Source organism: Anas acuta, chromosome 5 (genome assembly GCF_963932015.1).
Source record: "Anas acuta chromosome 5, bAnaAcu1.1, whole genome shotgun sequence".
Classification (NCBI taxonomy): domain Eukaryota; kingdom Metazoa; phylum Chordata; class Aves; order Anseriformes; family Anatidae; genus Anas; species Anas acuta.
In genome coordinates this window covers 29,160,146-29,181,147 of record NC_088983.1, presented here as the reverse complement: position 1 = coordinate 29,181,147, position 21,002 = coordinate 29,160,146, and the positions used below count along the sequence as shown (strand labels likewise).

Below are 21,002 nucleotides of genomic sequence, written 5' to 3'. Positions count from 1 at the left end.
ATGGCCACATGATGCAAAACATCAGTCCGATGTCAGTTTGCTCTAATGGTTCAGTTTGACTTACATTTGCAGTTTAACTGGCAAACCTTTCGCTTTGTTTATTTCCTGATGTCACATGCGTCGTCCTAGAGCGTACAGGAAAGCATTAAGTGTATGCCTTATCACGACCTCTAGCTGTTCTGACAGGAACGTTTTTGCATGCTCAGGTTTTATCGAATGAGTTCCGTGTGGTGATTTGGCAGTGAGCAGGTGAAATAATAATTGTGGAATGATTTCCCGAGGAGAAAATAATTTTACTGGAAAGCTTTAGCCAAAATACCACCAACTTTTAAAAGTGCAGTCTTTGGGAAGTGAACTTTGAATCCTGATGTGACTCATGTAGGGATGCTGTACTGAGACCTCCCTATCACAGTAGCCAAGGAGCTACATCTGCTGCCAAAGCTGACCTAAGGCTACTCTGGATGCAGACAGCGGGATCGATTCAAACCCATGGTTTAGTGGAAAAGCCATTTGGACCAGGCAAGGTGCTGGCAAACTTCCTGGCGACATATGAGTGAGCCAGCCCGAAAAGAAGAAGGGTGAAGGGCATGGGGACATGCAGAAGAGCCCGGTGTGGCGTGGCCTGGAGCAGCCAGGGGCAAGCTGCTTCGCCTCCAGCACAGTGGCTCTTCCTGCTGGTGCCCTGAGCTGGGGGGACAAGAGGGCCCTGGCACCTGCATGCCCCCTCATGCCACTCAGGCTTGCCTTAAGGGTACAACCACAGTGAGGATTAGGACAAAATCCCAACCAGCTTGAAGGCAGCTAGAATCTTGATTACACTCTACACCTTGCAGATCATGGCAGAAATCGCTATGGCCACAGGTGAATTTAACAATTACCTGTCAATGCGAGTGATTCTGGGGCTCGTGCAATAGGAATAAAAGGCCCAGGGCAGCTCCTTGAGTAGTAGGGGGGCATGGAGGGGTTCCTGAGCTTGTTCTTTGTGAGGCTCAGCTGTGTGTTTTCTCTCTCTGGCCCATTACCTGGAGAACACATGGTGGGGCTGGGGACTTGGTCCCCACGCGTAGATCTGGGCACTTTGCTCTGGGTGAGGGCAGTCGGTGCCTGTGCCCACAGCCTCCAGTGTGGGTGTGCTGTGCAGGGCACTGGGCTGGTCTCAGCTTCTCTGAGCGTAGAGGGCAGCCCCAGCATGCTTGATCTGTTTATAGTCTGGTTTATGACCTGTTTACAGTCCTGTCTTGTGCTAGAACTTCTAGGAAAGAGTGAAAGTAAATGCTGAACTTTCTCTCCAATGTCATGAATGCTTCCAGCTAGGTACAGTGAGTGAGTTTTGCTCTGTGTACTGCCAAGCACCCCTGGAGATCAGCTGCCTCGGCTGGCTAATGCTAGGTACATGGATGTAAATGATGCAGGGTGAGCCCCTGTAGCCTGTGGGTTGGCCAAAGGCTGTGGATGGGAGAAATCGACCTTGTCCAAGCTGAGCTTGAAGCTTTGGATGAATTCCAGGTTCTTTCTGAAGTCTGGGAGATGTTTTCATTTAGGAGAGTCTTCAGAGCTGGAAGCTGGCTTGCTGGGCAGCACGAGGAGTGTCACAGCTGATGGGTCTTGGTCTCAGATTGGGGGCTGCACGTGCTAAATAGAAAACAGATCCAGCTGCTGTGCAGAGGACAGGCTAGTGGAGCACTTGGGGTATCTGGCTTGACACTTCTGGTTTCAGAAGCGTCAGTCTGAGCTTCATGCTGCACTTTGCACCGCGGGCTCAGCTGTGAATGGGTGACTCAGAGCCAGCGACGAAAGTCAGACGTGCGTATTGGTCACATTATCCCTCATGTGATACTGCTTTCAGAAAGTTGGGTGCCTTTTGATTCTGCTGCTGCCGCCACAGGTTGGGGTGGACGTTTGGTTTCTCTTTCCCAAAGAGAGGTCCTGCTTCACCTCCCGTTTTCAGTCCAGCGTTGAGTTGTAGGACCCGCGTGTGGCCGTGCAGCTTGGAGATCGTGGTGCTGTGCCAGGTACCGTGCTGCCTGTAAAGCCACATCCCCTCGGGGGGCTGGCACGCTGCAGCCAGGGCTGTCACAACCTGGCTGTTAACCTTATCTAGAGGGGCTTGGGGGTCTGTGCTCGCCACCAGCTTGATCTTATTGCTCCAGCCACAGACATGGGGCTGGGAGCCTGTCTTTGCCTCAGGGTTCAATATTGTGCAGGCACCTTCAAGCCACCACGATGGGGCAGACGCGTGGCTGGGTGCTGGGGCCGAGCACTCCTGCAGCTGGAGGGCTCTTGTGTGGGGGCTTCCCAGGGGTGGCTTTTCTTCTCCCTCGCCCCAAAGGGCAGCTGTCTGCTTGCACAGGGCTGCGGGTGCCTCGTTGTTGTTCAGGGCTCTTGCTTTTGTTTATTTACCCTGGGTCTTGCCTTGGCTTCAGCCTCTTGCTGTGTCTGGGAGAAGGAAGAACCAAGCTGGGGGAAGGAGGAGAACGGAGCTGAGCTCCATGCCCGCTCCGTGCTGATCCCGCCCGCGTTTTGCACGCTTCCTTTCTTTTTTTTTCCTCCTTCTTTTTTCCCTCCCCTTCTATTTTTTTCCCTCTCTTCCCCCCTTTCTTCCCTCCCTCCCTCCCTCCCTAGCGTGGTTGGATCAGTCTTTTGGTATTTCCTGCCACCGCCGCCTCCCCCGAGCAGCTGTCCGGCTGCGGCCACCGCTCCGAGCTCACTGCTCCGGGGGCCCACGCGTGTCCCCCTCCACCCGCCCCCATCTGTGTCCTGGCAGCGATGCGAGCAGCACGGCGAGGTGCAGGGTGCTGAAGGTGGCACCGCACGGGGCCTGGGGTGCCCCGGCCAGGTAAGGCACACCGGGTATCCCCCACCTCCAGCCTCGGCTTGGCTGCATCCCTCCCAAAAGCCACCCCCCAAGGAAATGCCACCCAAAGCCTTCATCCCTAAAGTAACCCCTAAAAGCCAATTACCCCCACAGACCCATTCTTTCCAAAGCCAGCCTGTCTCCCCTGCGTGGGCAGGCTGTCTGATTTTCAGTACAGCGTGCTCCTGTTGTGGGTTGGGGTTTGGCAGTGGGAGTTGCGGGGTGCCCTCCGGGGGCGTCCCAGCACCCTGGGGCTGGGTGGAGGCGAGCGGCTGGCACATGGGGGGCTGTGGGCTCTCAGGGGGACTTCGCCTCTTCAGCCCCACAGGCACATCTGTTTGGTGGAGCCTGTTTGTAAGGTACTTCTGCCAGGATGGCAAGGAAACAGGAGGCTGTCTCCAGTGATATTAATTGCTTAAGTGTAAACGAGGGTGGTAATTACCTTTCCTGTAGGACCTCAAAAGGATACTGTGCTGGAGACCATACGCGCTGCTGTCTGTAAGCCAGGTAGATTGTAGACCTGAGTTTGGGAACGCTTTTGGCTTGAACTGGATGAAGCAAGGCAGCATTTCTGGAGATACAAACATGTAAGCGCAAACTTAATTGTCTGCTGGGTCAGAAACCATGTTGTTCAAGTGCTGCACAAACCTCAAGTTCTGTAATTGCTGAACATAAGTGAGGAGGAAGCTATGTCTGTAAGCTATGTCTGAAGCTGATACTTCCTCGCTTCATCCAGCTACGGTGGTATCTTTCTGCTCAAAATCTTCCTGTCCTCTGTCTCACCGATGCACAGGATGGTGATACTGAGCACAGTCCGTGCAGCAGAGAGCAGCCCCTGCATTGGATTTGTCCCCAGCTGCCACCTTTCCTTGGCAGCAGGTGTCCCCAGAGGTGTGACGGGGAGGGAGATGAGATGAGCCTTGAGTCGTGCTGCAGCAGCTCCTCTCTGCGTGTGGCAAGCTTTCCTGATGAAAGCAGAGAACAGGCATTCTCTGCTTGGTGAGGTGGCAGGTGACCCTGCACATATGCTGTCCCCAGCCCAGCAGGGAGAGCTCTGAGCAATGTGGGGGCAGCGGGGGGCTCAGGTGGGGCACCAGGGGTTGCTTTGTGCTGCCACTGCCCAAGGCAGGGATGGCAGTTCTGTGATTTGAGGCCAAAAACGCAGGCCTTCGCTCTGCCCGCAGCCTGTTCGAGGCTGAAGCAGAGAGTGCGAAGCAAAGGAATGATTTAATCGTGGTGTTGCTTGAATGTAACCGAAAGGAGGATTTACTGCTCTAATCTTTTCATGGTACTTAATTTAATTTCTCAGTGCTATATTGCAACACTGATTCATCAGGTGAGTGGGAGGGAGGCGTGTGCAGTGCAGGTGGCTCGGTTTCCAGTGCTGGTGATGAGCAAGGTGCTCTCAGGGCTGTAGCAGGAGGCAAATGGCTCGGTGACCAGAGCAGCACCGCAGTGTGGGGTGCCTCCAGGGAGAGGCTGCTCCTGTAGTCTGCAATAGGCGATGTCTGCAGCTGTGTGCTGTGCTCAGAGCAAACTCAGACTTACCAAATTCATATTACGTTTGTAGCTGGTGGAAATTTTCTTTACATCAATCTGAATCAGGTCAGACTTGTTTCGTATCTAAGGGGCCTGCTGGCCGCAGGAGGTGGCGGAGAGATTGTCAGCGTTGCTGGTGTAGGAGGGCTTTTAGGGCTGGATCACGGACTTAAAAGGCAAAAATGAGACTGCCCTGAAAAATGGGACTGTCCTGATGTATGTCAGCTGCTTCTGAGCCAAGGGGCACTGAGCTCCCTCTGCAACTGCATGGGTTTGTGCTGTTTGACCTCGCTGTCTTATTCAGGAAAAAGCTGCATTTGGTGTTACTTCTCCCGGCCTGCCTGCCCCTGGAGCCTCGGGAGCACAGAGCTTTCTCAGGCAGAAGCGCCGCTCCTCATGCCTCTGCTCTTCCATGGGAGACATCTCTGGCAGTGCGCTGAAGGTGTTGGTGCGCCCCTGCCGTGGTTACCAAGGTACAGGAAACCCAAGCAGCAGCTCAGGGAAGGGGAGCAGACAGTCCACACACCAGATCCGTGTGGGTTTGGGTAGGAATGACGGCGACCTACTGTGGCAGCCAGCCCCAGCACTGGGCTGGGTTTGCTTACTGCTGGTGCAGACTCTGCACAGCACCAGGCTTGGCAGAGCAAGCCAGCTGCTCCCAGGCGCCGCTGCTGCACGTGAAGCTTGCAGCGCCTACGGAGCAGTGTGGCTGCGGCACATTTAATTGCACCGGGCTGTGTCTAAATCACAGGTTCTGGCCTCACCCAGCCCCTCCCCAGTGCTGTGGCTTTTTCTGGCTGTGCGAGGAAGGAGACAGTCATCCTGAAAAACACCATTTGATATGCTGAGCCTCTGCGGAGGGCTGAGGAGCGGTGTTTGGCCTGCCCAGGCCTCCTGCAGAGGGCTGGGTCCCAGAGCCCACGTGAAATGCTGCTCCTCAAAGCTGGCTACACGCTGCCCTGGTTTTCTCTTGGAAGGAGAGAAGGAAGAAGGCCTTGTGCCTGCCTCCTCCAGTGTTGATTGGTTGCTCTCCAGGAGCAGCTTTCCTGCCTGCAAAATCTATTACCCATGTGCTTCTGCTGTGATGCTAATTGGACACAACACATCTTAGCATACTGAATATTTTTAAGGCAGCCCTCAGCCAGCAGCAGCTCTGACACTGCTCGTTGAAATGCTTCTCTCCGCTGCAACCCTGGAGGTGGTGGGAGCACAGTGAGTTTGTCGATGCTTTCTTCCAGATGTGAGATCAGGTGAGCCAGCAAAGTGTTCCTGCCATAATGCTGCTGACCGTGAGGGTTTTGTTGCAGGGGGACTCAGAAGCTGAGGCTGCTTCACTGATGTCCATGCTTCTGAAGCACTGGAGTACTGTTCCAGGGTGTTGAGGTTTTGTGCTTGTTTTGGGCTGATACCAAAAGGTGAAGGGGTTAGAGGGGAATTCTGCAAAATGGGAAGCACCTGCTGGTAAGAGTTACTCTCATGTGGTTTCTTGCCATCAAAAAAGGACAGCAATGTGAAAGGTGGATGTATTTTCAGGTCAGAATAGTCCAGCTGTTTTGTTTTTGCAACCTGGATAAAAATCCAACCATATCCCGTGTTCTGTAAGTTCAGGTGGTTTTGTGCTGTGCTTGCAGAAGTACAGTTGAAGTTGTGCCATTGTTTCTTTTAAGCTCCTCTTGAGCTAAAGGATTTAAATGCATGAATTAATGCATTAATTAATAAATGCTGTTCTGGATTGAAAAGATTCTTCTCATTGTCTGTAGGTGTATGCCTAAAGGTTCCTTGTCTGAACTGATGTGCCACTGAGGCCCATGCTGTGGGCCAGTTTCCATAACCGTGTGCTAAACAACAAATTCTGGGATAGGTTTTGTTAAACTCCTGGCTGAGCTCTGGCTGCTTGTGAGTGGGCTGCAGGGTTGTGTGAATTTTGGTGTTTGGCAACGTGGTGGCTATTCTTGTGGTTCCAGAATCTGTGTAAAATCAGTTGACTTAAGCCAAAAGAGAAATACACGGGTCCTTGATAAGCCAGGATGTGTACAGCTGTCGCTGTGGAGAAAAACACCGAGTCTGCCTGCTGCATCCTCTCTAATCTGTCAGTGAATCAATCAATGTGAAATCGTACCCCCAAGGAATAATGCAATAGCAATTCTCTGTGTATTCCCTGAGTGGGATGCTACTGTAGTAGAGTCCCAGAGGAAATGCTGTCTAAATTGATCAGCGACGGCTAGGATAAAAGCTGACTTGCTGCTTACCCGTGTAAGAGAGGCACTGAGTAAGGAGATGCCTTGTTCTGTTGTTGAGTGGAGAGCTTGACCGTGAACTTGGTCCTTCCGCTTCCCAACCCAGCACTTTGAGCACAAAAGCAGTCGTGTAGCTCTTCAGTTTGCCTACAGCAAAAACACGAGGTTGCTCAAAAAGGGACTTTTAATTTCTATGCTAATGCAGTTTGTTCCAGACAGCTGCTGGTGTTGCTCCTTCCCACCTTCAGCGCTGCAGAGAGCTCGGCTTTTGTTACCTGCGTTGTTCAGTGCCAGTTAAGAGTGAGAAACCTACGCTGGTGTTCCACTGCTCAGTTGTCTTGCTCTTTCCCCAGATTGCAGTGACAGGGAATTCTCTCCTGGCAGTGAGCAATTGCCATGTCCCATTCAGGAGAGGAAGGGAGCTCTGCTCCACAGCATGGTGTGGGCAGCTATTAGTCACTGTGGGTAATCTTGGCAGAAAAAGATCTTTTTGTTTTGTTTTTTATTCTTTTTAAAAAACAGTAACCTTTTTCTTTTTTAGTATGACTTTCAGAGTCAGGAGAGAATCCCTTATGTGGTACAGGGAGGTGACTGAGGCTTTTTGACACTTTATCAACTACTGCACAGTTTGCTTGGGGAATTGCTGCTGGCTCATCTGTAAAATCCCTGGAAGCTGAATGTGAAATTACCACTGGAATTAATGCTGGGCCAGTGGGGTTTATTCTGGTAAGCTCCTGGCACGGATGCAAATAGATGAGATTTACATTTTCTAAAATGAATCTTTCTGCCTCTTCTTGCTGTGCTGTTTTTGGGGGAAAAAATAACTTTCACAGTGCTGCGAGCCTGATGGTCGCTGATAGTGAATAACTTTTTTCTCCTTACCTTGCTAAGGAAAGAAATCTGGATTTGCAGATCGTTTCATGACCTTTCCTTTCATATGTGGGTCAGAGACTGTTCAGGTCTGAGCAATGCCAGTGTTTTTTCCCCATAAAGTACGAAATCCTCACTTGGATTATGAAGCTTTCAGTGGATGCTGAATGCACCACACCAGTCGCAGCACCAGTGGACACAGTAGTAATTTAAGCTGCCTTTTGTGGTGCTCTGTTTTCATCAGTTGAGAGCAGGACTTCAGTGTGTTAGGCATGAAAAATGCAATCTTGGTGGCTTTGAGTTCAGCTTAAAATTTTTCTTCTCTTAGCATCTGTTAATTTGGTCCAGGCTCCTTGCCCTGCTGTCAGCAGCACCATCATGAAAAGGAGACACTTTAAAAATGATAAATACCAACGGACTGGTTTGGGGTTTTTTGTTTTCAGTTCAGGCTCACTGAATGCCAATGGGCCATAAGTTTTTGGCTGATGATCCATGCAGGCTTTGTTGCCTGTAATTGCTCTCCTGTTACTCAGTGCCATGGGAGGCACGCTGCAGTACCCTCTGCTCACCTAGTCACACACCGACGCACTGCAGTAGACCCTGGGAGCTCTGGCTACGGACAGGGCTGGAGGCTGTGTGTGTGAAGCCCAGACTGTCAGGCACCTAACCCTGCTTTTATTTAGCTGGTGTTCACGTTGTGGCTTGTGGAGCCCTCAGCGTAGGTGCTGAAAGCTGTCTGTTGCAAGAGGATGAGTTGCACTGTGAAGGAGGATGCTGTAGCCATGAGCACGCCTGAGAAGTGTGGAAGCCTTTTCTGTCCACAGACGCCCCTGAGAAGGTTATGTCACCTGCGCATGCCTTTCTTGTCTTGGTTTGCCTGCCTGGATTACAGGTCCTGTGGTGTCAAGGTCTTTCCCTTGCTGTGGGTTCACACAATGACTACTGTGGCGTGCCCTTCGCTTCTGCAGGGCTGTTCTGTGATGTAAATGAAAGGAATCCCATTTTGTCAGCAAGATACTGAATGATAACTCATTTAGCTAAGAGGGTGCAGCAGTGCCATTTTTTCCTCTTCTCTGAACAGGTGCATCCTCATGAGGAAATGAAAAGTAGGTAGGCACCAAGTGAGAGACATTGAGCAACAACCGACGTGACTCAGAAGCAATTTAACTGCAATAATTCCCATGGAGCTAACAATTCTTTTTCCCAGAAACATACAGTGTTGCTCTCTGCTATAAAGCTGCTGTCGTTTGACTTCATTGTATTAATACAAACCTTGCTGTTCCCAAAAAGATCCATGGTTGCCAGAGAGCAGTTCTGGAGCTGGCTCTAATTATTGGTAATGTCCTTTCAATTGTTGAACATCAACATGATAAGGATGCTTCCTGCTTAGTATGTTATTCCCTGTGGTTGGTATGCTTGCACTGTGTTCAAAATGATGCTTCTCATATCAATTCAAGTATTACAGGCCAGCAGGCCAGTGTTTGAGTGATTACTGAGAACACAAATTGACCCTGCCAAGACATACCTGCCTCTTAGGTACTTCTTGTTAGATGCATTGCCTTTTTTCCCCTCTTTCCCCAAATATTGGTGTAGAAATTAATTGCTTAAATTAGACCTAGAAGGAACGTTTGCAATTTGTCCTCGCAAGTGAAGTCACATTGACTGCACTGAACCAGATTGTTTGTGAGAGGCAGTGCTTGCAGAGCTGGATAGTCCAAGCTTTTACCACTTACATTTATAGGGTGACAAGTCAATGCATGTGGCTTCTTACCTGATTTCCTCCTGGAAATCTCCCACATTGAATCTCCTGACCCCCTGGGATTCAGTATGTTTTCCCACTGACTTCATAGCAGCCAATTGCTTTTGTCCTGCATGTGTCTTAAAGAGAAATCAAGTCAACAATAAATCTCAGAGAGAATTTTTGCTGAAAGCACATAAAGGCAATTACTTGCCTTGTTGTTTAGTGAACTACAAATCTTTCCTTCTTAGGAAAAAAGGAAGCTCCACTGTGGTGCATGAACACGAACAGAGAATTGGTGTTCAGGTTTCCACAATGCAAAAGGGACACTGTGCTACCATTGAGGTTCTACCATTTTCCCTTGAAGATGCAGTATTGAATTTGGAAATATAATTTAAATGATTTTCAGTCTAATAACTCACTCTTCTGCTCACTGAATAGATACAAAACCCCATTGTTTAATAGCTAGATCCACTTTTAACTGATAGTTTCGCAGAGGTAAGATAATAGGTCTGGAAAAGTAAGTTTTTTTTCCTAAACACTATTTAATTTTCCATAATTATATTAAGTGCTAAATTGAAAGGGGCTTTTCTAGCTAAGATGAGGATAATGAATAGTTCTGCAGTATTACCATAACTGTGACAGGGAAAGAAAGAAGAGATTGAAGGTTTGCTCCAGCTGGAAAGGAAATCTGCCCTAATGTGGTCCTTAATGACCTATTGATGCCTCCTGGGTTTTGCTAGAAGACCTTGTTGCCATTTGCACCTCAGGGCTGTGGCAGTTTGCGTAAGGAAACAGCAGGCGCTCGGAGGGAAAGTGACGGTGGAAATAGAGCGAAGAACCTGACTGCGACTCCAAGCCCAGCCTGGAGCTATGGAAGCAGGTGCACGGCCCAAAAAGCTGCTGCAGGAGTCAGCTCAGAAGGCCGTGGGTCACAACACGGCTCCTCGGAGGCTCCGGTCCCTCCTGTGCTTTGCCCATGCTGCAGGGTAAGGTGGAGCTGGCTGCTGCTCCATGCTCGGAGCGGGTTGCGACAGCTCAGGTCCCTCTGCGAGCTGCCAGCGCCTGCCTCCGCTGCTTTTGCAGGCTGGAGCTGTGGCAGCCTGTGCTGATGGCTGCTTCCCTCTGGCTCCCCTGCTTGGCTGCCAGATCACAAGGTGGAGTGTGTGCGGGGTTGTGGCCCCCTGGAAGAGCTCACCAGCTCTTTGTTTGGGCATGCTTAGCGCCAACGGGAATGGCAGTGTTCACCTGTGAACATCAAGCTGCTGCAAGCATGCCCTGCCTCTCCGTGCAAATAAAAGTGATTTATTTGGGACAGGATTTCACTGGGCTGTCTTCAGAAGCAGGAGCTGTCAAGTGGAGGCTGTAGTGTGCTCCCTTGTTAATTCACCTTGGCACCCTGGGGGCCAGGACACCACTTCTCTGCAACAGTCCCCCTGCTGGCTCCTCTTGCTGTCCTCCTAGGACTGCTGCCAAGCTTATCCTTGGGGATTTGTCCACTGTGTGCACTGGTCTGCTGGGAATTGCGCTCTGGCCGTTTTCCTGCCTCTCTAAGTCTGTCAGGAGCCCAGGTTATTGCGCCAGACACTTCTGATCCAGGCTGGATGTGAAACAGTTGCTTCCAGGGGGGGAGGCAGTGTGATTTCACCTCTTGAGCTCTCCAGTGCCCTGTTCACAAAGCATTAAGCAACACGGGGCTTTTTGCCTGCTTTGAAAGGTGTCTGCGTCAGCCCCACTTGAACTTCAGAAAGCTGAGGATTGTGAGCACTAGAAGTTCATTCCCTTGTTCTGTGGGCTGCAGTATGGGAGCCTTGCACAGATGAGTTTCGCTACGATACTGCTGCTCTCTGCTTCTAGGTGGGTCAGAAATATTCCTGAGAAATTCTCTGTTCCCTCCCTTCACCTTGTAGTTTGCCTTTTCTGGACTCAGACAGGTTGAGGCACTGGAAATAGGACAATTTGTGGTTACGGAGTTTGGCTTTGGATTCAGGAGTTCAGTGTTAGCTCCTGCCTCCGTCATGGACTTTGTATAGCTGTGGGGAGATGGCTTCCATCCCTGAACCTCTGTTATGAGGTTCATAATGAACACCAAGTAAGTTTTGGGGTAGTGGTTTTGTTTATTTACCTTTGTTCACCTACAAGACTCAGAGGGTCTGATCTCTTTGCCAGGCTATTTGGCCTCCTCTGCCTGCTCTGTCCAAGGCAGAGGATGTTTGTTTGCTCTCTTGATAAAGCTAGAGGGAAATCTTCAGGTCTATTTCTTTTTCTTTCACTACTGCTTTTTAGTCATGCTCTTTGCTTTCATTCAACATCAAATAAAAATTAAATGGTGAGTTTAATTCTGTAGCTCTTAATAATGTTTCTAGCATGAGCTGAGCTGCACATACAGACGGTGCCTGCAGGAAGCCTTGAATTATACCGTACTATTTTTAATGGGCAATCCTGCTGTGCCATAAGCCATTGGCTCAGTGAGCCTCTCTGAGATGAACTACAGATGAGACTTCCACTATTGTAAATATCTGTACCGTTTAGTTTGGAGTATCACTAAAAGAAACAGCACATGAAATAATAAAAGGCTTATTTTACTGAAGTCAATGAGCAGTTTTTCTTCAGGCTCATTTGGAAATGGACCTTAGCAGAATGAAGTGGAGCATAAAAGCAGTGTTCAGGGGCTGGAAACGTTCAACAAGCAGCGCAGGCTGCCCCGGCGTTTGCTTGCGGTGCGGTGGGCTGTGGTGCTGGGCGAGCCTGAGAAGGCTCAGGTGGGAAGACTGGCACTTGCTTTTTGGGCCCTTCAGCCTTGTTCGTTTGCATCCTGGATTTTAAAGCCAGAGCTGTCAGTTCTCTCCATCTCATTTGACTTTATTTGCAAGCTGTGGTGTTTTAGCCCAGTATTCTTACCTGAAGTTCGGTAACTAATGGCGGAATTGCAGCATGCATCTTACGTGTGCGGTGCATTTTAATTTCTGGTGGTGAGTCTTTTGTGCTCTTCAGTAAAGTATGTGAAGGGTAATTATCTTTACAATAAAAGATGTGTACTTTCTCTCTAATCTGGCTTTTTTCTAGCTTCATTTTTCTAGCTTTCTGACATCTCCCTGTAAGTAATTGCAGTCTATGATCAGGTGATGCTTTAAGTGCCTTTGATTAGTTAAGTAGGTTGAACACCTTAAATCTCTCATTGCAGTTGATTTAAGACCTGGAGACAGCCTTGCGGGTTTTTGTGTCTTTTCCAATTTTCCATGATGGTGTATTTCAGGTAAAGATTGCATGTGTTATGCCAGCAGTGATCTTGTAGCTGCCACTTATAGAAGTAAGGCTATGTTCTTGCTGGTACTTTGTTCCTTTTCCCATCCTTGTGTAAGCTTCCAGGAATTGAGCAAGCCCTGCTCACCCACTGTATTGCACTTGGCGCTCAGGTTCTGTTGGTTATCTGTAATTCATAAATCAGAGCTGTTTTGGAAAACCAAAGTACGTGTCTGGACAGAGAGGAGGGGGCGTTTTGGTCTGGTGTACAGCAACACAAGATTATTTATCATAGATTGTGCTCCCTGCCCTTTAATAATCTGCTGACATTTGGCCAGTACTAAAAAGGTCAAGGGAAAAAGTTACTTCCTACAAATCCTGGCATTTGATTGCTCTTATTAAAGGGAGCGTGCTTACTTGCAATGAAACTGCAGCCATCTACAGCTGTGTAAAAGGTGACTTACCAGCTGGTACAACTGTATGGAAATAAGTTAGAGCATCCCAAGTATCTTGTGTGTCACTGGTGTAAAAAGAAGGGTATAGGGAAGAAAGTTTTGAGTACTGTATGCAGCAGTGAAAAGAAATGATCAGCAGCTGGTGCTTGGAAAATGAAATTAAGTTGAAGACCACTGGGATCATCTTTCTGTCCTCTGGTTCACAAGGTCTTAAATATTCTTAATTTTGTCAATGGCTTTGCATATTACCTGTTAAGCCTCTGCGATGTCTGAACTACAGTAACTCAGTAAAATACCAAGTTGCGTCCTTTTTTTTTTTTTTTTTCTTCCAGATTTCCCTACTGACTTTTTCCCTTCAAAATACCCCAGTTTGCAAACACCACAGTTTTTCTTGTTCTCCTGAACAGCCCTGACGGATGCAGAGATTGTCCAGCTGTGCCCTCACCCCATGCAGAGCGGTGGGCAAGCATTGGCAGCCCACTTGGAGCCACTGGGGGCTCAGGTGGACGCACGTGGGCTCAGAGAGGAAGGTGCCAGCTCCATGCAGGGCTACCAGTCCCAGTGCCATGAATTTAAGGAGTTCTGTTGTTTTGCACAAAGACGTGGGGCAGCTGGTGCATTTTCCTTCAAGGGAGCAAACAAAAAGGTCTTGCAGGGGAGCGCTGGCTTGTTTGTCTTGTTAGGCAGCGTTTGCTGCTGCCCCTTCTTGGATATCTAAGAGCACATGCCTAGAAAGCTGAATTACAACAATTACATAGCTTAGAGTGGACAGTGGAGTTGTGTGCTGTAGTTATTGCTGCCAAACTACCCTCAAAAGGAACTTAAATGCAAATACTTTCAAAAAAGGGAGAACAAAATGGACTGCACTGGGGGAAACAGCCGGCGTGGTCTCTGGCTAAGTGAGTCAGGTTTTTTTTAGCCTTTTATAGTGTTGTTACCTGAAAGTTCAGTGGGCAGAAGCTGTGTTATTTAGCTGCACAAGAATTCAATTTGCTATTAATTGGTGTTGGAAATGAGCCAGAGCTGCTTGCAATGAATTCCTTCCCCCAAAAAGTACTGTAGTGCCATTTTAATTACTTCAGCCAAAGCATTCTTGGGCAACCCAGTGGGTTTTACTTCTGTAAAGAGCATCATATGTGCCGAGACGCTGCAGATGTTGCTCCTGGAAGCGGCTGCTGTGTTAGAAAATGCTGCACTGGGGCGAGCCGCTGGCTGTGCGGGGGCTGAAGGAGCGTTCCCAGCTTCCAGCCATCCCAAGAGACGTGGGGAGGCACTGTCAGGGCTGCTTTCCTAGCCCTGTGTATATAATTATTTAGAAAGCTTGTCTTTCTTGTGCAGAATAACACACTGTTAATGTATGGGTTTTCTGTCAAACGTGTTGCTCTTCACCCAGCAAATTTGTGCAGGGTGCCTAAACAGACCTTAGAAAACCCCTGAGGGTTTACGTTTAGCACATAAAGCACAAAAATCTTGAGCTTAACCTTGAAAGTATCCTTTTTCTAAGGATGATTTACATTTCAAGGTCATTCCTTCTACAAGACCCTTTCTTCTTTAAGGATGCAGACGGTTTCCCTTATGAAAGCATACAGGATTGCTCTTCAGGCTTGTGTACTGTTCCTCCTGCTTTCTGCAATATGTCTTGCGTCAAATACAGTCGCTTCCACTTTGTTTTGCCAGCACTGCCTTTAGACAGGCTGAGCTATAAAGGCGGAGCCTTTGAAGGAGGCTGCAGAAATGGTCCTAATTTCAGGATGGTCGGAGCTCAGCAGAAAGGGAGCCAGTGGGCAGGGCGCTGTGGGGCAGACGGATCCTGTAATGCCTGCAAGATTGTGGTAACTTCCCAGCCTGGCTGATGGCTGTCATGTTTCTCTTTAACCAGATACTGGTGTTAGCTCATCCTGGGAGTTTCTGTGGCCTGTCTCCGCCCCAGCTTAAGGCTGGACTCAATGAGCAGCTTCTGGAAAGTGTGGAGGGGAAGTACATCTCGGGCTGCCACTCAGGTCTTACTCACAGTCTGCCTGGCCTTCTAATATTTTCACTAGATCTTCATAGACTTTCGAACTTTGGATTGTTTATCTCTCTCTCTCTCTCTCTCTCTATATATATATATATACACACATATATATATCCATCTGCATTTTTCATAAATGTAATTCAAGAAAATATCTCCTGCTTCTATTTGGGGGAAAATGTTATGTAAATATCAGAGGCTATCTCAGTGGTCACTGGAAATAAAATCAGGGTCACAGAAAAGGAAGGGAGGGTAACTCATGGCACTCGAAACACTTTTGTTTTCATTCAGTTATTTTTAGCATCTCTTGCTGTTTTTTTGCTCTAAGTGAGATGATGTGTTGTGGTGCCAAAGCTAGAAACTGCCAGCATAGATGTGTGTCCCAGGGAAAAAATACCAATTGACATTGATACATTCCAGGGACTGCTGGATAAGATGCTAAGGAAACAGAGAATGCTTCAGCAGCTCCCCTTATTGCTACCAATAAAATTCAGGATAAAATTTGCAGTCACCATTCAATCAAGGTTTCGTCTATTAGCCTTGCAACAGTCTGGGGCCTTTGCTTTATTTTTCCCAGGTGCCCCACTCAGGTAGGAGTACATTACTTTCCTTGGCTTGGCCCATTCCTTGCCAAGAGAGGCAGTCTAAGTACCTCCCAAAGAAAATGAGTGTTTTCAATATCTCCTTAGCTCAAAATGGGTCTTTCAGATTCTATATATCAATCCAAGTCCCACTGAAATCACGGGGGGGGCGGGGGAAGTATGTGGAAACAGGAAAGAAATCAGGCCCATGATTGTACTCATTGCTTGAATATGTGAAGTCACGATCTTTGCATGCCTTTGGGCTTTTGGTCCTGTTTTCTGTGAGCCACCTATGCTTCACAGGCTGACGGCATGACACAGAGGAGCTGGAGGACAGCAGGACCTGTCCTGTTTGCAAGCAGAAGTGATGCTTTGAGCCCTGGCTCTGCAGCCTGAGTGTGTTGTGCCTGGTTCCCAAACCTGGCTTGGTGGCCTGAAGTCAGAATTTGTAAAAGAACTTTCCCAATAAGAGAAATTTGCTCTCAGAACCGTGTTGGAGCAACTGTATTGCTTTGTGATGTGGGTCCGTTGTTCCCCAGACTTTGTGGAGCTGCCCTCTTCCTCTGTGGTGGTGTTTTTCTGGATTAAAATGGGTGCCTTGGGAAAACTATAAACTGCATGGGGAAGAAAGTCTCGCAGAACCTCCTAGGCTGATCATTTTGGCCACCTCAGGGGTTGCTTGGAGAGCTGCACTGCATTATTCCTGGTAGTTCACCAGTCAAGGGTGGTCTGCAAAACCGCAGAGAACACTGAAATGTTGGCAGCGGCGCTGCAGGCACATTTGTAATACCTTTTGCAGAAATTAGTTTGTTTTTCTTATGCAACCTGCATGTTCCTCCTCCTTTCCTGTCCTTTTAAATGTTTGCTGTCTTCTGATAGTAACTGCATCCATGCTAGGACAAGGCTTGGAGATGGCCATGCTCTTTTAGGAGTTTCTCAACTTTCCAGTATCCAAGAGAGCAGCTGCATTGTGAGAGTAAAATGATGGAAGATGGGTGTAAAACTGGCGATGGAGAACCTCTCCCTGTCTCCCCCAGAGCATACAGAGCTCAGACACCTTAACGCTGTCGTCTTCTGTTGTATTTGAGGTGGTGGAGCATATTATGGTCAAGTATATGAACAGTATTTTGTCTACATCTTCATCTTCCCCTGGCCAGGGTGGAGGCAGCTCATGGCTTCAGGATCTGCACCAGGCAGAGGAACGAGGAGCTTGCATCTGGCCATGCACACATGGGAATACGGCGCTGATGATAACCAGGGTGGCTCCTGCAGGCTGGGGAACACTAGGGGAGTGAGAAATGAAGTTTTCTTTGGTGAAGCTTCTTCTTTCCACTCTGAGGAGCCCAGGCTGGATAAGTTTTCAGCGCTGTCCCTTCTCAAGGCAAGAAAGATGGGAGCAGCAACACAACATTATTTTTAAAAAAGTATGAGACATAAACATCTCATTCTTTGCAGGATAAATGAACGCAGTCCCAAGACTGCTATAATTTATATGCTTTCCTTGTTCAATGCTGTCGCTGGGGAAAATAAGAGCATGCCTGCCTGCTGCCTGGAGATCTGCTGTGCCAAAGCAAATAATTACAGCGCATGGCAAGCCGGAATGGCACCAAGGTGTTTGATGGATGAGCATTCTTCCCCGAAGCAGGGAGGAATATTTGTGAGAGGTTCGTAATGTGCTGCAGTGGAAATTGCCCACTCACTGTATAAAATTCACCACCAAGTGGCCTAGCAGAGCCTTGAAGAGCCATGCAGGAAAAGAAATGACTGTAGAGCAATCAAGTCAGGACATAAGTGGTTATGGGCCCTGATGGGGCTGTGTTGCCACTTAATCTTTGGGTCATGCCAAGGAAGATTACGTTGGGTGGTGACTAAAGATTCCCCTAGCTGCTTCCCTTCCCTTTCTTGCTGCCTCAATTCATCCAAACCAAGATGTTTGATGTGCTGGGCTCCTGTTAAGCTTGCAGTAGTGTCCCAAGTCCCTAGCCTTTGTGAGGCCAAGATGCTGCTCAGACAGCCCAAAGGTGATGAAAGACAGTAGCAGAGCTGGATGGAGAGCAGCTAGCTGCCAGCATGGAGACAGGCTCCTGTGCTGTAATTATGTTAATTGCTGTTACTTAGCTTCAGAGGTGTGCTAAAAATTAAGAAGGCGCTTTACAATAGCGGTGTTTAACTTTCCATCATCTACTTTGTTTTTAACTGACAGGGGCTGGGAGTTAACCAAGGGAAGCTTCCAGAGCCACATAAAACCCCCTGAAAGGCACTGGGCCCCAAGTTCTCCCGGGAGATCGTTTGACTTCCCTGCCTCCCTTCCCTCTGATAAACTGAGGGGATTCCCCAAAAGCCACACAGTCACTGGATGCAAGGTGAAAGGAGGGACAGGGAAAGCCTGGGTTTGAGTAGTTTGGTGTAGCACTGAAGTACGGCCCTTTAAAAGTTGCTGGTGGGAGAGCGGCAAAACTGCACAATTTCAGAGCTTCCACCCCTTATTCCAGCTTTTTTCCCCAAAGTGACATAACACAGAAACCAGTTCAAGACTGCAGAGACAGATTGCATACAGTTAGATGTTCAAAGCTAAAGCTTTAGTATGCAAATGTAGTCAAAAGATTGGGGACAATGCTTTTCAAGAAATACTTTGCTCATCCATCCATTTATTATGAGTAACATTGGATATCCATTACGGTATTGCCAGTCTGAGATCCCAATGTTGTAAGAAATTGTGAAGCTCAGTTTGAAAACCAACTTCAGGAATGAGGGGGTTAAGGAGCCCTTTGCTATTACATTTTCTAAATGCTAGCTTGCATTCAGCACACATTTCCAAGCTTTTCTCTGCAACCAGAGAAGCTTTTTTTCCCCGTTTTACAAACAAAGATTTTTCAAAGCAATCTCCTGGTGCTTAAAAGGAAAAAAAAAATGCTGAGATTGATTATGAAACAGCAAATCATAGCAGCCCTAGCTAAAACACGACCAACTCTTTTTTTAAACACTACCGAAACCTTTCAAGTTTATGAATGGTAGCTTTAGTGCCAGAGGAAGCTTTTTGCTCAGTAGGAGAACAACTTATTGGACCTAAGCAATGTAAACTGTGTAGATGCATACAGATAAGGATGTGAACATGAATTTGTCCACAGGAGGCGGTTAGGAACAGTGCACTTACCTCACATCCAGCTTACAAGTAGTCCTGGGCTGCTCCATCTCTGTTCCCAGGAGTGGGCAGAGCGTGTGGCAGCGAGCTGAACTTCATCGGGTACGGGGGGCACCCTGCCTGTGGCTGGCTGATGTGCGGCACCGCGCCATGTTTCCACCTCCCGATGGCACTGGCAGTCGTTATTCAGGATAACGCCCTGCCCAGTTGGTAGGGTGATAATTCAGTCACTATTATATGTCCTGTGCACATGATTGTATGTTATGTACTCACTGGAGGAAGGAAAAATAGGTGAGCGAGCGCCAGCTTTGAAGCAAAGGAGTGGCTGTGCCAATTAGCCTGGGTGGGTTGCTCAGTGACAGTTAATCCATGTGAGTGGAAGCAAGTCCTCTGTGGTGCTGTGCCAAGGTCAGGAATTGGAGCTGTTTGGAAAGTGAAAGTCAGTCTTGCAGCTTAAAGCTCTGGAAGAAAACATCTTTATTGCATAACATGAAGAAGAGCTTTTTCCATCTCTGTCATCCATGCAGTCTTCTCCCCTTGGTGCCCAGAACAGGACCAGGGCAGGGCAGAGATAAGACCACATAGTATGAAACACTCAGCAGGGCAGGGGTGGGCTTCTGAAACCTGCTTGTGTTTGTGCCCACATGCATGCATGGCATGCATGCTGCTGGAGGAGATGAAGCAACATATGCGTACATGCTTAGCTTGGTAAGAGAGGAACTCCTGCAAAAATTTGTTACCTTCTGCCATCCGTGGTGACAACAGAGCTGTATTGATTTATACCTCCTGGGGCTCTGGCTCTATATGCTGCTACGTTTTTATCAGGTGGGAAATGGTCAAGTTCAGAAAGGTGACTGACTTTATTTTGTCCATGTTTTCTCATTTTACAGATAGGGTTGAATCAGCACTCGTGAAGTTGGAGGTTGAGCTGCATTTGCAATAAAGTTCTTTTCCTAGTAGCTGGTAATTTGGGGTATCTGGTTCATACATATGAATCACTCTTCTGTGCAGCACAAGGTCACTTTCCTCTCTTTCTGCCTTCTGTCTGTCTAACCAGACACCATCTCATAGTCATTTTGTTTGTTATCTGTGAAATCACTTTCAGTTCACTTCATATTTAGGTTATATTTCCCTCCCCTCCCCCAGTTATTGGCACATACATTATATTGGCTCTCCAGAAACTGACATTTCATTTTAGTCTCTGAAAAATAATGCTATAAATCTCTGATAGGCTGCAGACTGTGGGACACATGGCCTGTGGTGCTAACCCAGGAGATGCCTCTGTCTCATTTCATTTGCCTTGCTGCTGCGTAGTCACCCCCATTTTAGTGTGTATCATTTTAATAGCTGAAGGAGAATATAATAGTTTCTGTATCTAGCTTTTTTTGGTTAATGCCATCATTATGTATAAATGGCACTGTTTGCAGGCAGAGATGGTGTTCACTTTCCTATACAGATGAGAGTAGAAGGTTCTCGTGTGGATGTTATTGACTTCATTATCTGCTTCCATCTACGTTCTTGATGGAAGGAGAACTCAGCATGTCAATGCCATCATACACTTTGCACTGGCTTCTCCTGGAGAATGCATGTAAAAGGGAATTGATAACCTTAAAGATAGCTATCTCTGAGCATTAACAGCTTGTTTATTGCGAAGAACAACTTGGATAGGTTGGCCCTTCAAATAGGAAGGGTAGCTGGATCCCAGCGCAGTGTGGAAAGAAGCACTGAGACCCACAGCTTTTGGCCAAGTGGGTGTGCAGCGCTCTGGCAGCCCAGCTAGCGGGTGCTGTCACCAGCCCTCAGCAGCGTGGGTGCTCTGGCTGCCGGCCTCTTCTCTCCTCTGCTCCTCCCTGCGCTCTCCAGCCCAGCTGGCTGAATTAGCACTTCACAGTCAATTTCTTGGGGGAGCTGCCTCCCAGCAGCTTCTTTCCTTACTGCTGATCCATCCAAGGAAAGTCAGCACTTGATTCTATTCTACCCTATCTGTAAGTAATTTTTGTTCATCTGTGTTTCAGGCTTCTTTCTGCATGTTGGGGATGAAATCCCCTTCTGTCACTGAGGCACTGTAAGCTTAATTAGTGTGTACAAAATGCCTTGCAAAACCTGAAGGGCTTCGTTCAGTAAGGGGCAAAATGCTGTTGTCAAACAGTAAGGTTTTTCAAGTGGAAATACCCCACTGCTTGCTTGTAATTGAAGCCAGGCTTTCCATCGCATCTCACTTGTACAGGGATCTGCCAGCACTGGAGAGCTGTGAGTACAGACACCCTGTAATTGTATAAAAGCAGGCTAAATCCAGGGGGGCGAAAGCCTATTAATGTTATGTTTTAGAAGT

The 21,002-nt window shown here is 48.0% G+C and overlaps 1 protein-coding gene across 3 annotated transcripts in view; it reads left to right on the top strand.

Annotated features, from left to right (window-relative positions):
* The first annotated feature begins 1,862 nt into the window (after positions 1–1,862).
* The window catches only part of OSBPL5 (oxysterol binding protein like 5), a 132,573-nt gene continuing 113,433 nt past the window's right edge, over positions 1,863–21,002 (top strand). Inside the window, exon 1 of one of the 3 annotated variants that reach the window (XM_068683482.1) lies at positions 1,863–2,012. The gene's annotated coding sequence lies outside the window, so the exon portion shown is untranslated. Of the gene's footprint in view, positions 2,013–2,650; positions 2,837–3,307; positions 3,442–21,002 lie in introns of those variants that run through there. The other 2 variants (XM_068683480.1, XM_068683483.1) reach the window with 2 other exon arrangements.